Source organism: Vulpes vulpes, chromosome 3 (assembly GCF_048418805.1).
Source record: "Vulpes vulpes isolate BD-2025 chromosome 3, VulVul3, whole genome shotgun sequence".
Lineage (NCBI taxonomy): Eukaryota > Metazoa > Chordata > Mammalia > Carnivora > Canidae > Vulpes > Vulpes vulpes.
Genome location: NC_132782.1, coordinates 100356149 through 100371222, shown reverse-complemented (window position 1 = coordinate 100371222; position 15074 = coordinate 100356149). Strand labels below are relative to the sequence as shown.

The 15074-nt window shown below is 42.9% G+C and overlaps 1 protein-coding gene across 2 annotated transcripts in view; it reads left to right on the top strand.

The window, feature by feature from the left end:
• IQCK (IQ motif containing K) overlaps nucleotides 1-15074 on the top strand; it is a 129882-nt gene that overhangs the window by 113377 nt on the left and 1431 nt on the right. The window lies entirely within an intron of this gene.

Here is a 15074-nt window from a genome sequence, read left to right as displayed (position 1 = left end):
GAGTCCAATGTGGGCCTTGATCCCAGGATCCTGAAGGCAGAAGCTTAACTGACTGAGCCACTCAGGGGCCCTGAAAATGCAACTTTATCTTTAATTTTACATCAATGAAATCATACTCCATAGCAATTATTTTCATGTATCCCTAACTGTACACCGTAAACATCCTTCTATATTAGAAACTTATTTTACATATACTTAAATACATAATTTAGTTGTCTTCCTATTGGACACTTCTTTCTAAACTTCACTATTATAAATATTGACACCATGGTGCTTTCATCCCTAAGAGAGGTTAATTTTATTTGTGAAGCTACTGAAGATATTTTTACATATTGAAAACATTAATCTTTTAATTCAAACTTTGAGGTGATTTCCCAAAAAGCAGTAGAAGAGGCTCAAATACAAGTCAAATCCCACATTTGCACCTTAGAAAAGTCACAAACCTCTCTGATCCTCAATGTTTTCATCTGAAAAATTCAGATAATAATAATAGAGTTGTTCTGAAGATTAAAGGAATGTAGGAATATTGGCCTAGCACACATATGACTCAATAAATAGTACTTATAGTTATTTTTTATGTTTTTATTGTTTAAGTAGACTCCATTGTTAAGTAGACTCCCAATGTGAGGCTTGAACTCACCACTCTGAGATCAAGACCTGAGCTGAGATCAAGAGTTGAACGCTTAACCAACTGAGCCACCCATATGCCCCATAATAATAATAATAATTATTTTCATCATCATTATTATTTTCATGATTATTGTTGTTACTGTTGCTAGCTATATTAAAAGTTGCAATAGGTAGCCGAAATAGAGAGAGTGGACTGACATTCAGGTCTTTCCTATCAGCCTGGGAATTGCAATCATAATGAGGAGATATTAAGGGTGACTGGCTGGCTCAGTTGGTAGAGCATGTGACTCTTGATCTCGGGGTTTTGAGTTTGAGTCCCACACTGGGTATTGAGATTACTCAAAAAATAAAAAAAAAAACTTTTTTTACAGAGTATAATTAAAAAAAATAAAGAGTAGACATTAAATGTTTCTCACATTAGCCAAAGAACAGTGTTCTAAATATCATGCACCAAATAGATATCTTCATTCCTAAAGCTTTGTGTGTATTTCAGATTAGTTTCTTAAAATCATTTCTCAGCAATGGCCATGAGGTTGTTTAATTCTATTTGTGTAGCTATGGAAGATATTGTTTACATATCGAAAACACTTATCTTTTAATTAAAACGTGGATTAGCTCCAAGAGAGCAAGGCTCTGTCTGGCATGTTCATCATTTTAGGTCTAGCATTAATAAGCACACAGTAGATACTGACAAAGGAATGCAAAAAGGAAGACAGCAGGCCCCCATATATTTTGCTGTTTTGGATTACTTTTTAGAGGCAGCAGTGGCTGAAGGGACTTAGCCTACAAAAGCAGGCACACAGCAGTTTGAACCACGATAAGAACTACCATTTATTTTGCACCTGTCGTGGGTTGGTCATTCTTTAGGTAGATTTCTGTATGTGACCTCAGTTAATGTATTTAAATATCAAGATTGCCCGTGTGATAAGAACACTGGAACCCAGTGTTATCGGCAAGGAAGCGGAAGCTTCGAGTGAGTCAATGCCTGGGCCTATGGTGTGCTGGTAATAAGTGCTGAGCCCAAATGCAAACACTTACCTCTCTGATACAAAAATTGGGATATTCTTTTACCAGGAAAGATGTGGGTCTGTTTGTGTCCTAGAGGCTGAGAGAGAGGGTGGTTGGGCCTTACAAAAGGAAGCTAGAGTAGAATTCATTAATTGGGTCAACAAGGATTGACTGAGCACCTGCTCTGGTGGCATTGGACAGATGGGGTGCTGGGGAGACAATGGAGACCATAAGCTAATACCTTGCTCTACTGGAAACCAAAGTCCAGTGGGGAAGCAGACACTATTCCAGTAGTCATACAAGTACTTGATTACAAACTGTGATGAGTGCTTCAAAGAAGTTCAGGGTGCCACCAGAGACTAGCAGGGGTATTTGAATAGGTTCCCCTAGGCTGAGATCAGAATTGAGCTAGAAATTAACTGATGTGAGTGGCAGGGAGGGCTTTCCAGGATGAGAAAAGGACCTAAGTCAAGACCCTGATTCTGGAAGGGAGACTGAAAGAAGACCCATGTGGCAAAAGCAGAATGCCGGGTGGCAGAGCAGCCAGGGCAGAGCAATGGCCTCATGGACCCTGTTAAAGCCTGTGGATTTGATCCTGAGGGCAGCAGGGGGCCTTTAGAGGGTTTGAGCTAAGCAGTGGCACCATCAGATGGGCTATCCAGAGAGGTGAATGTGGTTGTAGGCCGGGGCAGATTAGGTGACCTGTTGGCAGTGGGAATGGACCGAAGTGGATATATTTAGGAGACATTTATGGGTTAAGAATGACATAGCTGATTTGAGTGATCCTTTCTTTTTTTATCTTTTTTAAAAGATGTTATTTATTTGAGAGGGAGCACACACACAGAGTGGTGAGAGGTAGAGAGAGAAAGCAGACTCCTCCCTGAGCTGGAAGCCCGATATGGGGCTGGATCCTAGGACCCTGAGATCATGACCTGAGCTGAAGGCAGATGCTTAACCAACTGAGCCACTAGGTTCCCCAGAGTGATCCTTTCTGGTGTTTTGGAGCACCCTGGCCCTCTGCCACAGCCCCTGCTTGTGCTCTCTCTCTCATGAATAAATCTAAAAAATAAAATATAAATAAAAGATGATTTTGTTTGGAGGTAAATATATTTCTCACCAATATCCATCGTTACAAACATTCACATTTTCTTTTCAGTATTAATTAATTAATTAATTAGTTAATTCCCACCCCTTTCTTAATGTCGGTTAAGTTTGGTTTATTCATCCTTGGAGTTTCTTGACTTGAGCCCTGTCTGCCCTGGGTTCTGGACCAAGCACTAAGATAATGAGTGAACACTGACTGCCCTAGTTCCTCAGTACAGACTGAAATGATTTCTCGATTAGTTATTAAATTGTTACACTTGTAAAGGAACTGCTTAAGAATAAACTGGAGGATTTGTTTCCTGTTTGCTTAAAGGCAACATTTAATATACCAAGCTTCTGCCAGTCTGAACTGGATGAGACTGTTTATACTCAGGCTAATTCAAAATGCTTGGGATATTTCTAAAGGTTCCATCTTGGCAGCGGCAGCTGGGAATGCAGCGATAAATAAAAAAGTCACAAGACGCGGCTGACGGGGTTCGTCTGTTCATTCACACCCATGACTCACTAGGCTTTTGAAGACACTGAATTGTGAAGGGCAACCTAGTGGATGGTGGCAATGTAAACCGCTGTGCTGAAATTCCAACTTTGATGCAATTCAGCTGAGAAATGAACTTACCCTCGGAAATTGAGATGTGGAGAGAAAATGCTTATAGAGATATAGACAGTGAATAGCACATAAAGCTTACCCACATGACGAAAAGAAAATTCATTTAAATATCTCTTTAGAAATAGCATATTTTCCAGTTTTTCTACAGACGTTGTGTTACTTGCATGATTAAGAAATAATTTCATTGAGGGGTGCCTGGGTGGCTCAGTCAGCTAAGCATCTGCCTTCACCTCAGGTCATGATCCTGGGGTCTTGGGATGGAGACCTGTGTCAGGCTTCCTGCTCAACGTGGAGTCTGTTTCTTCCTCTCCCTCTGCCCTGTCCATCCCACCCCGGCAACCTGCTTCTGTGTGTGTGTGTGTGTGTGTGTGTGTGTGTGTGTGTGTGTGTGTGTGCCTGTTCTCTCACTCTCTCAAATAAATAAAATACTGAAAAAGAAAGAAAGAATTTCATTGAGGGGTGCCTGGCTGGCTCAGTCTGTGGAGCATGTGTCTCTTGAACTCAAGGTTGTAACTTGGGTGTAGAGATTTCCTAAAAATAAAATCTTAAAAAAAAGAATTTTATTGCACACCTATTGTGTGCTGGACAATGGGTCATCTTATGTCATTCTTCATGTCACTGAGATGAAGGTCTTAGAATTCATGAGGGAGCTGAGGCTTCCAAGGGCTTCAGAGACTTGCTTAGGTTACCCAGTTGGTAAATGATGGTAGGATTCTGGTTCCAGAAGCGGAGTCTGAGCAACCACGGTCTGCTCCAATGGCCCTGTCACTGGTTTTGCCTTGGTGGCTCTCTTCCTGCATCGGGGTCTCACTTATAAAAAACAATCTTTTATTAAATATCTTCCTCTCTGGGAATCCAGATCCTTTCCAGGGTCAAAATTTGAGAATCCTCGTGTTTTTATCTCAATATAACCAACGTTGTTACTTCAGCACTAAATGTCCCCATTTAAAATACTGCCTTCCAGGAGACTTCATTGAGTTTACTTTAGTAACACTGTTTAGAAGTCAGCAATAAGTCTTAATTATTGCACATTCAAGACTGTCAAATTCTCCCCAGTGCCTTTGGCTTCCAAGGCTCAATGTTCCTTAAAATAATGCAGCCCAACATCTGACACTGTCAAGAAAGGAAGGTAAACTTTTCAGACTATTGACATTTACTCTTCCAATGTCAACATAGATTTCTTTTCTTTTTCTTTTTCTTTTTTTTTAAGATTTTATTTATTTGACACAGAGAGAGAGCATGAGTAGGGGAAGAGGCAGAGGCAGAGGGATAGGGAGAAGCAGGCTCCCCGCTGAGCCGGGAGCCCAATGTATGGCTCGATTCCAGAACCTGTAGATCATGACCTGAGCTGAAGGCAGATGCTTAACCCTCTGAGCCACCCAGGCACTCTTATATTTCTTTTTAGAAAAAAAAAAAAGTCTTCCATCACTTTTTCCTCCACTGGGGGGATGTGGAATTATTTTTGTTGACTTTTTTATACTTTTTCTGTGTTCTTCCAATTTTCCAAAATGGCTGTTTTGTTTTTATAATGGAAAAATAAACTGATTTTTATTTTTTTTTATTTTTTTATTTATTTATTTTTTTTATTTATGATAGTCACAGAGAGAGAGAGGCAGAGACACAGGCGGAGGGAGAAGCAGGCTCCATGCACTGGGAGCCTGATGTGGGATTCGATCCCGGGTCTCCAGGATCGCGCCCTGGGCCAAAGGCAGGCGCCAAACCGCTGCGCCACCCAGGGATCCCAATAAACTGATTTTTAAAACTGAGTCCAATAGGGGCACCTGAGTGGCTCAGTGGTTGAGCATCTACCTTTGGCTCAGGTTGTGATCCCAGGATCTGGGATTGAGTCCCGCATCAGGCTCCCCACAGGGAGCCTGCTTCTCCCTCTACCTGTGTTTCTGCCTCTCTCTCTCTGTCTCTCATGAATAAATAAAATACAATCTTTAAAAAATAATAAAATAAATAAAATTCAGTCAAATACAACAGAAAAGAACTAAAATCTTGGAAATATATATTGTATATCTCCTGCCTTCCTGATTGGAAAGTATAGAACATAACTGTAAGCTCCATTGGATGATGCTGGGTCACGATCAGACACCCCAATTTTTACTTTGTGGTGCTATGACTTGACAGTTTAGACCGTGGATTTTGAATTCAGATAGACCAGGCTTAGAATCTTGGCGTGGCCATTTACTTAGCTCTGGGACCTTGGGCAAGTTGCTTAGCGTCTCTCTGAGCCTTAATTTTCTCATCAGTAAAATGGAAATAATGACAGCATCTACTCCCAGAGTGTCTGGGGGGATTGAATGAGATGATAAATTAACATAATGTCCAGCAGTCAGTTAATGCAAGTTTCTTAATTAATTATGTGATATTGGTAATATTCTGTTGCAGATGTATGGTGCCCATAGGAACTGCTGAACTACCTAAGACTTTTGACCCTAGATCTGAATTAAAAGGTCCTCAGATTTTTTTAAAGGTTTTATTTATTTATCTGAGAGAGAGAGAGAGAGAGAGAAAGAGAGAGAGCTCATGTACAAGCAGTGGAGAGGGAGAAACAGGCTGCCCATCAAGCAGGGAGCCTGATGTGTGGCTTGATCCCAGGACCTGGGATCATGACCTGAGCTGAAGGCAGCCACTTAACCAACTGAGCCATCCAGGTGCCCCAAAGGTCCTCAGATCTTTCTATCTGTTCTTTTCCTCCCCATTTCCCAATTTATTTTATTGTATTTTACTTTTACTTTATTTTATTCTACTTTATTGTTGAAATAAAACTTACAGGCAGTAAGATATACTAGTCCTACGTGAACCTCTGTGTATGTATACCCCATCATAACCACCACCCAGATCAAGATAAAGCCATGTCCAGCACCTCTGCGGGCTCTCTTGTACCCCCACCCAGTCAGTAGCCCCCAACCCCAAGGCAAACTCTACATGGATTCCTAAAACCATAGTGTAGTTCTGGTTATTCTCAAATAAGTAGAAAACACAGGATGAACTTCCTTGTGTCTGGCTTCTTTTGCTGACTGTAATGTCTGGAAGATTCAGCCAGATTGTTGAGGATAACAGTAGTTTGCTCTGGTTCACTGATGTGTAGTAGTCTTTCATGTGAATATTATTACATTTTGTATGTCCATTTACTTTACTGATGAACACTTGAGCTGTACCCAGTTTTTGGCTATTATGAAATACACTGCTATTATGAATGTCCTTGTATATCCTTGTATGTTTTCTGTCCTGAAATACTTTAGTCACAGACTACCCAGGAGTGGAATTGATGGGTCTGGGAGTATACACAGTATTTAATTTTAGATGATTACTGCCAAGTCATTTTCTAAAGTGGTTGCGCCATTTCCTGTTCGCACTAGCAGTGCCTGAGCTTTCCAGGTGCTTTGCATCCTTGCTAACACTTGGTTTGGTGAGTCTCTTCCATTGTAACTATCCTGATGGGTGGGTGGGTGTGTACCAGCTGTCTCATCAGGCCCTTAATTTCCATGACGACTAATGATGTTGCACACGGTCTTATGTGATCATCAGCCATTGGGACACCCCGTTGCATTCCTAAACCCAGTTATACTCTTGGGATGTCGGATAGCTCAGTTTGTCAGTAGGAGGTTTAAAGAATGAGCACGCATGTTCTGAGAGAGGCTGCAGAGGCTCTCTTACGACCAATATAGCAGAGTTTGGGGCACACAGAGCATCTAGGCTGGTTTCTGCTTACTTTCAAGTTCTTAACTGTGTTTGATGGCAAGCTTGTAAGAGAAATAACTTGCAGATGAGTGACATACTATGAATTTTTCAAAATGCTAAGTGAACTCTCTAGCGGTGTTTTCAACTATTTCTACAGCCCATGTGGGAGAAAAGAAGTCATATTAGTTGGTATCCATTATGTGTCAGTCCTGCACCAGGCATTTTAAATACATTGTCCCCTGGGTGCCTGGTTGGCTCAGTCTGTTAAGCGGATGCCTTCAGCTCAGGTTATGATCTCAGGGTCCTGGGATCAGTCCAACATTGGGCTCCTTGCTCAACAGGGAGTCTTCTTTTCTCTCTCCTCTTTCTGCACCTAACCCCACTCTTACCATCTCTCTCTCTTTAAAGATTTATCTATCTATCTATCTATCTATTTATTTATTCATGATAGAGAGAGAGAGAGAGAAAGAGAGAGAGAGGCAGAGACACAGGCAGAGGGAGAAACAGGCTCCATGCTGGGAGCCCGACACGGGACTTGATCCCGGGACTCTAGGATCGTGCTCCGGGCCAAAGGCAGGTGCTAAAACGCTGAGCCACCCAGGGATCCCCTCTCTCTTTCAAATAAGAAATACATACACACATACATACATAAATACATGTATACATACATTATCCCCTCAGGGCACCTGGGTGGCAAAATTGGTTAGGTGTCAGATTCTTGGTTTCAGTTCAAGCAGTGATCTCACAAGCATGAGATCGAGCCTTGTGTGGGGCTCTACGCTGAGCATGGAGTCTGCTTGAGACGCTCTCTCCCTCTCCTTCTGCCCCTCCCCTCCCATGCGCACACACGTGCTCTCTCTCTCTCTCTCAAATAAAAATAAATAAGTACATTATCCTCTTTAATCTGTATAAAGACTCTGTGAGGTTGAGATTATTATACTTGAAGTTCAAATGAAATTGGTTGGAGATGGTTGTCACCCAGCTCTGAAATGGCAGAGCCAAGATTTGAAGACTGGGTCTACTTGACTTTGAAGTCTACACTACTGTGACCAAGTAAACAGAAGGGAAAACATTATTTTTCTAGCAAGTTTCTAGTCAGAAACTTCCTAGTGTACATTTCATTAAAATTTTGACAGTGGTCACCTCTACCAAGGCAACTTCATCTTCGGGTGGATCTCTCAGGGTCTCCCAGTGCTGGGTCTGGCCCCTCCTCCCAGACTTCTGCAGCTTATTATTGGCCATTTGGCACCATTTCTTATCCTTTCTGCCTTTCTCCATCTTTGAGCTCTGATTGTAGTACTATTGTATAGGTATTCATTCTTTTGACAGTAATTTTTTTTTCTCCCCTCTGGTATATTTTCTGATAATTCTTCTAGAAAGGAAGTTTTTCCCAATTGTATAGCAGTACACATATATTGTAGACATTTGGGAAAGCGGAAATTCACCCATTTCCTTTCAATCATTTTTTTGTATGTTTAGGTATTTTGTTTTGTTTTTTAAACATAGTTGAGATGCTGAACCATCACTTAGTTGAGGTAATAGACATGATTTTTGAGGGAAATGAATGTGATTTTGTAAAAGGCAGTCACATTTAAGGATGTACTATGGTGGTCTCTGGGTAGCTCAGTCAGTTGAGTCTCTGACTCTTGGTTTTGGCTCAGGTCATGATCTCATGGGATGGAGCTTTGTCTATTCAGAGAGTCTTCTTGAAGATTCTCTCCCTCTGCCCCTCCCCCACTTGTGCATACACACATGCATACTCTCTCTTTCTCAAATAGATAAATAAATCTTTAAAAAAAAATTTTTTTTGAGGATATACTATGGAAGGCCTCAACCTGGAATAAGTGTAAAACAGGAGTCATTTATTCTCCAGAATTTTTTTTTAAAGTTAGGAGGTAAGGGGGCAGAATTGAGTGAATGAAAGAAACTGGTTTCCACTTTACCTTTAGAAACATCATGGTGTCCCCGTTGGAGATAGCTGTTAACTTTTGATGTTGAGCAATTTTAAATTTGCATCGTCAAAATTTACAGGAAATGTGCCTCACTATATTCTGCTTGATATTTCTCCCTATTCCTTCAAACTTTGCCATTTTTAATGGCTTCACATGTTTTACCAAGTTTATAAATGATCAGATACCTAATCATTCCCTGATCGTTGTTCCCAAGCTGTTTTTGTGGTAAATGATGTAGCCCCAAACACCTTTGTCTGCATGCTTTTTTATGGTATCTTTGAGCAAGGAAATCTTCATCTACCGGGTGAGAGACACTGTGAGACCATGACCTTGCAGGGGTTAAGGGCATGAATGCAGGAGGCAGATAGCCCACTGTGTGATGGGCAAGCTGCATAACCTGTGTGCCTCAGTCTCCTGGTCTGTCACACTGGGGGAAATCACAGCACTTACTTCACTGTCACTTCATGTGTGTAAAGGGCTCAGTCAGTGCCACAGAAGTGCTTGCTTGTATTACTTACCTGGGATCCTAGAAACTGGGTGCTAATTGGATAACAAATTTATACTTTAAGGTTTAAGTATATTGCTGACTTGAGAGTGTGAACCAGGCTCCTCTTTGTAACGCAGGACACAGTACTGTTTTAGGCGTACAGAGCTGTTTGACGGGTGGGCATTTATTGCAGGAACTTCTCCTAACGGTGTGGGCACACTTCTTGGTTCTTATAATTCCCTGTTTGTTTTTCTGCTTCCCCCTCTAGACTGCGAGCTCCTTGAGATCAGAGACTATGCCCTAAAAATAATAGTAGGTAATATTTACTGAGTGTCTGACTCTGGATCAGACTCAGTGGCAAGCACTTTGCAGGCCTGGTCTTGTTGGCTCCTCCCAGCACCATCTCACACCTGGGCCCCCAGGAGACAGGTGCTGAGTGCTGGCTGAGTGACACAGGGCTCTTCCCAAACTTGTCACATCAAAAGGATCACTCAAAGCACAGAGGTGGGGGATCCTGATGCCCAGGATCTACTGCTGGAGATCTGATTCTAAAAGTCTGGAGCAGCCCAGGGATCCGCCCCAGGGGATCCTTTATGCTGAGGCCACATCTGGGCAACCCGAAGGAGAGGCTGGATGACCCTGTGGTCCACCAATGTCCTGTGTCTCAAGCCTTAGGCAGTTTCTCCTAACTGTCGGGAGTTCTCAGCCTTATCACTGACTGGAACAGGAGAGGAGGGTGACCAAGAGGAGGAAACCGCGGAAGCAAGTCTCATTAGTATGCAGAGCCTTTCTTGTCACACTGTCTTTAATTGAAGCTGAAGGGTTGGCTCACGTCTCTGGGAGTTTCCACCCGCCAGCCCTTCCGGAACTGGCGGTGCACCAGCCTGCTGAGGGGACAAGGACGGTGCAGGGGCATGGAGAATCCGTCTGTTGGTGTTGGAGGCCAACCACGATGAGGTCTCTACACTGAAATGGCAACCCGGTTCTTCTAATCAGCCATTGCTACCTGCCTCCGCCCCATCGCCCCCCTTTGACCTACCTGGTGGACGTAGCTGTGCAAGGCTCTGTCCTGCCAAGACCAGGAAGCAACCCACAAAGGGGACACTTGAATCTGTGTCTTACAGAAACAGTAAAGGAGTCCCTGCACGTGATTCCCATGGTTAAAAACACAGTACCCCTCCCCTGCCTTATCTATGGTTTTGAGCATCTACTGGGGGTCTTGGAACGTGTCTCCTGAGCATAAAGGTGGACTGCTGTACCGGCTGGACAGAAGGACACGCTGAGCATTGCCTTTGTGTCACCCTCTGCTATAGCAATCACTTTGAACTCTTGGCTGTTTCTCTCTGGCTAGTTAAGATTTTAGATACGTTAGATATGCTTTTAGACATTATCTACTGATTTCTTGCTGTGACAGATGAGGACGAGTTCACTAGTTCATACCCCATCTCCACCCTCCCCCAAACAGTTAAATTGTTCTTTTCTAGGGCAGCCCCAGTGGCCTAGCGGTTTAGCGCTGCCTTCGGCCTAATCTTGGGAGACCCAGGATGGAGCCGGGCTCCCTGCATGGAGCCTGCTTCTTCCTCTGCCTGTGTCTCTGCCTCTCTCTCTCTCTCTCTGTGTGTCCGTCATGAATAGATAAGTAAAATCTTTAAAAAAAAAAATTGTTCTTTTCCTTTATTAGTTGACTTTGTAATTTCAAGTAATATACTACCATATTTATTTCTTTTTACCTGTTTTATTTGGGGGTGGGGAGTTGAGGTGGAGGAAATATTCATAGAACACTGACTATAAAGTAATAAACAGCAAGGCAAACACTCACATATAACTACCATTCCAGTTAAGGAAGGAGAATACTGTCAACACCTTTCAACCTCTTCTTTTCCCAGTGAAGCCACTTACCCTGACTTTTGTGCTAATTGTACACTTCTTTTTTTTTTTTTTTAAAGATTTTATTTTTAAGTAATCTCTCCACCCAACATGGGGCTTGAACTCACAACCCTGAGATCAAGAGTTGACACTCTACCGACTGAGCAGCCAGGTTCCCCTGTTCTCTTGCCTTTTTTTAGAGCTCTTCTATAGGCACTCCTCAGTATTTAGATTTGCTGTAAATAGAATTGCACTATATTTATTACTCTGTGCCTTGCATCTTTCCTTCAACACTGGTGAGCTAATCTAAGTCGACAGGTGTAGCTGAGGTTTACCCATGTTCACTGCTATATACTCACTTTTCAAGTAGACCACGATTTATTCATCCAGTCAGCTGTTGATAGACATTTGGGCTGTTTGCTGCTTTCTACTATCATGAACGTCTTAATCCTTGTCTCCCAGAACATGTGTGCAAGGGTTTCCCCAGGGCATGGATACAGGAGTGCAATTGCTGCATTGCAGGGAGCATGCAAACTCAGTTTCACTTGATAAAGCCACCTTTCCAATGTGGTTGCACCAGTGGACGGTCCCCACCCCCAGAGATGCTGACCTGATTGACCAGGGTCAGGTTGGGCACTTAGAGGTTCAAAGCTCTCCAGGTGATTCCATTATGAGGCTCCATGTCCAGCTTTATTTCCAGCCCATCAACTCTAGATAGTATTTTGACCTTTCAATCTGGAGGAGCAGTCCTAGCATCTTTTTCCGCTCTCCTTTCTCAAGATTTTTGTGTTATAATCGGAATAATCTGAAAGACATAATAAGGGCTTTTTCCCCAGGTGAAGTCCAAGTGTAGGGGTGGCTAAGACAGGTTATCAAGGCATGGGCAGGAATTGGTTAAAATACTGGGACAAAGGTGAGCAGATGAATTCTTCTTTCAGGGAGGGCTGGGGAACAACAGAAATTCAAGGGCTGAGAACTCTTCCCAGCAGCCAACCGTCCTTCTCTCTTTGGTTTTTTTTTTTTTTTTTTTTCCGTCCTTCTCTCTTTGGTGGTGAGTAGCCTCTAGCGCCTGTCTGCCAGCTGTAGGCCAGAGAGGTCATTCAAACTGCTTAAATTCTGCGACATGGAGGGGAATTCTAGGCTCTTCTGAATTGTTCTGAGGGCCTTTATGGTCATGTTTTCTTAGAGGGACTCCAACCTCAGTCTGGGTTTCTTAACCCTGGAACAGTAGCAACATATGGGAACTTTGAATAAATACCCGGACTTCAGACCAATTACATCAGAAAGTCTGAGGTGAGACCCAGGCACTAACAGGCTTCAGAAATGGCCCAGATGACTTTTTTTTTTAAAGACTTTATTTATGAGAGACAGAGAGAGGGGGGCAGAGACATAGGCAGACTGCATACAGGGAGTCCGATGTGGGACTTGATCCCCTGAACTCCAGGATCATGCCCTGGGCCAAAGGCAGATACTTAACTGCTGAGCCACCCAGGGATCCCAGCCCAGGTAATTCTTAAACACAGCCAGGGCAGAGAATCAGCAGCAGTTAAAGAATCAAACTTTAACTTATATCCAACAGTATCACCTGGGGGGCTCATTAAGAACACGAATTACTGGGCTCCACTGTTTCTGATTTCCGTGGGTCTGGGTGGAACTGTGGATTTGCATTTCCAACAGGTTCCCAGGGATGCAAACATTGCTACTCTCCCTCACCATGCCTAGAGTACCATCTTGCTCCTGAGGTTTCCCTGCATACCTCCCTATAGGGACCCAGAGCAGCCGTTCCATCAGGTGGAACAGACCTCCTCCCAGCTCTGTGTTATGGGGTCAGGCTGGTAGCTTAAAATCGCCTGTGGAAATTAGCAAATGCTACAAGTCAGGAATCTGCCATCCCCACTCAGTTGCTAAACATCACATAATGGATCAGCAGGATATGGGGAAAACACCTACAGAGGTGTAGAGCATCCTTGGCTGTGAAGGATCCTTGTCATCAGTAGGGCCTAGACACATGCAGGGTATTCACAGTGGTTACCCATGGAGCTTCCATATGTATATGGAACAAAAAAAGTATATACACTCAAAACAATTCTTTAAAATTCCCAGGCAATACAGGTTCTAAATCTTAGAAATATTTTTTTTCTGGTTTGAGTTATTAATATATTCATTAGTAGTTCACAAAACCAAATAAACACATTATAAATTTTGACAGTTATTAAACGTAGAAAGGAGATTCTGGGGGACACATTGGCTCCTGGTCTGGCACCTGGGGATTTTTCACACACTTGGCAATGCCAGGACAGGGAGAGGTGGGAAAGGGGATCACTATAAATCTATCAACTGCAAGTCCACGCATGGAAACGGTGGATTTGGAGAGTGACTTTCTTTGAATAAACCATGACCAAGTACCCTTAGAAAGTCTTTCTGTAGCCCCAGCTTGAAGACTGCTGTGCTATCCTGGGCTGCTGAAAGCTTTCAGGCCACTTCCAACAGGAAATAACTGTGTTGCACGTGATGGCGTCCCCATCTCACTCCGTGCTTGGACCTCGTGAGATCAAAACATCTGTCCTACATGGTAACAAGCCCCAACACCCTTTCTGATAGAACACTGCTCTCCTCGTGTAACCTGAGCCTGAGACCTTACTCAGAAGATGCCTTAGGCATTAATGTCCAGGATAAGCACTTGGACATTAGAAGCAAAAACTTCCTAAAAATGAGAGGGTCTTTCTTGGGGCACCTGGGTGGCTCAGTCGGTGAAGGGACCAACTCTTGATTTCGGCTCAGGTCATGATCTCAAGGTCCTGAGATCAAGCCCTACATTGGTCTCTGTGCTTAGCATGAAGTCTGCTTGAGATCCTCTATTCTCTACCTCTTGGTCTCACCACCCTGGATTGTGTGTGTGCGCTCTCTCAAATAAGTAAACAAAATCTTAACAAAACAAAACAAAACAAAACAACCACGAAAGGGTCTTTCTTTTTTTTTTTTTTTTGAGGGTCTTTCTAAAAGGACCCCCCTCACACACACACACACCTGGTTTCCCCTATTTTTCCAGAAGGTGGGGGGTGGCTTTTACCTTTTGGAACAATTTCCCTTACAAGTTGTGCTATCCTGTGTTCTGCGAACTTTCCTGTTTGGCTGGTGCAGGAAATCCCCCAGATCACATTCTTTTCCAGACTATGAAAGACTAGGAAAGGTTCTCTTCTGACCTTGTATTCACCCTCGTGTTATCCTGAGTTTTTAATTTTGGGTGGCGGGGGGAGCAAGGTGAGTGGTGACAGACTGGGCTGAGTCAAGAGCCTGGAATCTGTCATCATCTTCAGTAAAAACTTCCTTTCTTCAGTTCCCCCGCCCTGCAAAGCATACTTTTGACCTACTGCTGAACTAAATTAAAAAGGCTGTGATGGACTTTGAAGGCATTATGCTAAGTGAAATAAGTCAGGTAGAGAAAGACAAATACTGTATGATCTCATTTATGTGTGGAATCTAAAACCAAACCAAACCCAAACTCACAGGAAAAGAGATCTGACTTGTTGTTACCAGGGACATAAACTTCTAGTTACATGATAAATCAGAACTAGGGATATAACGTACACATGATGACTACAGCTAACACTGCTGTGTGATATATAGGAAAGTTGTTAAGAGTAGATCCCAAACGTTCTTATCACAATAATTTTTTTTTCCTTTTCTTTTTACTGTATCTGTATGGGAAGATGGGTGTCGGCTGAACCTA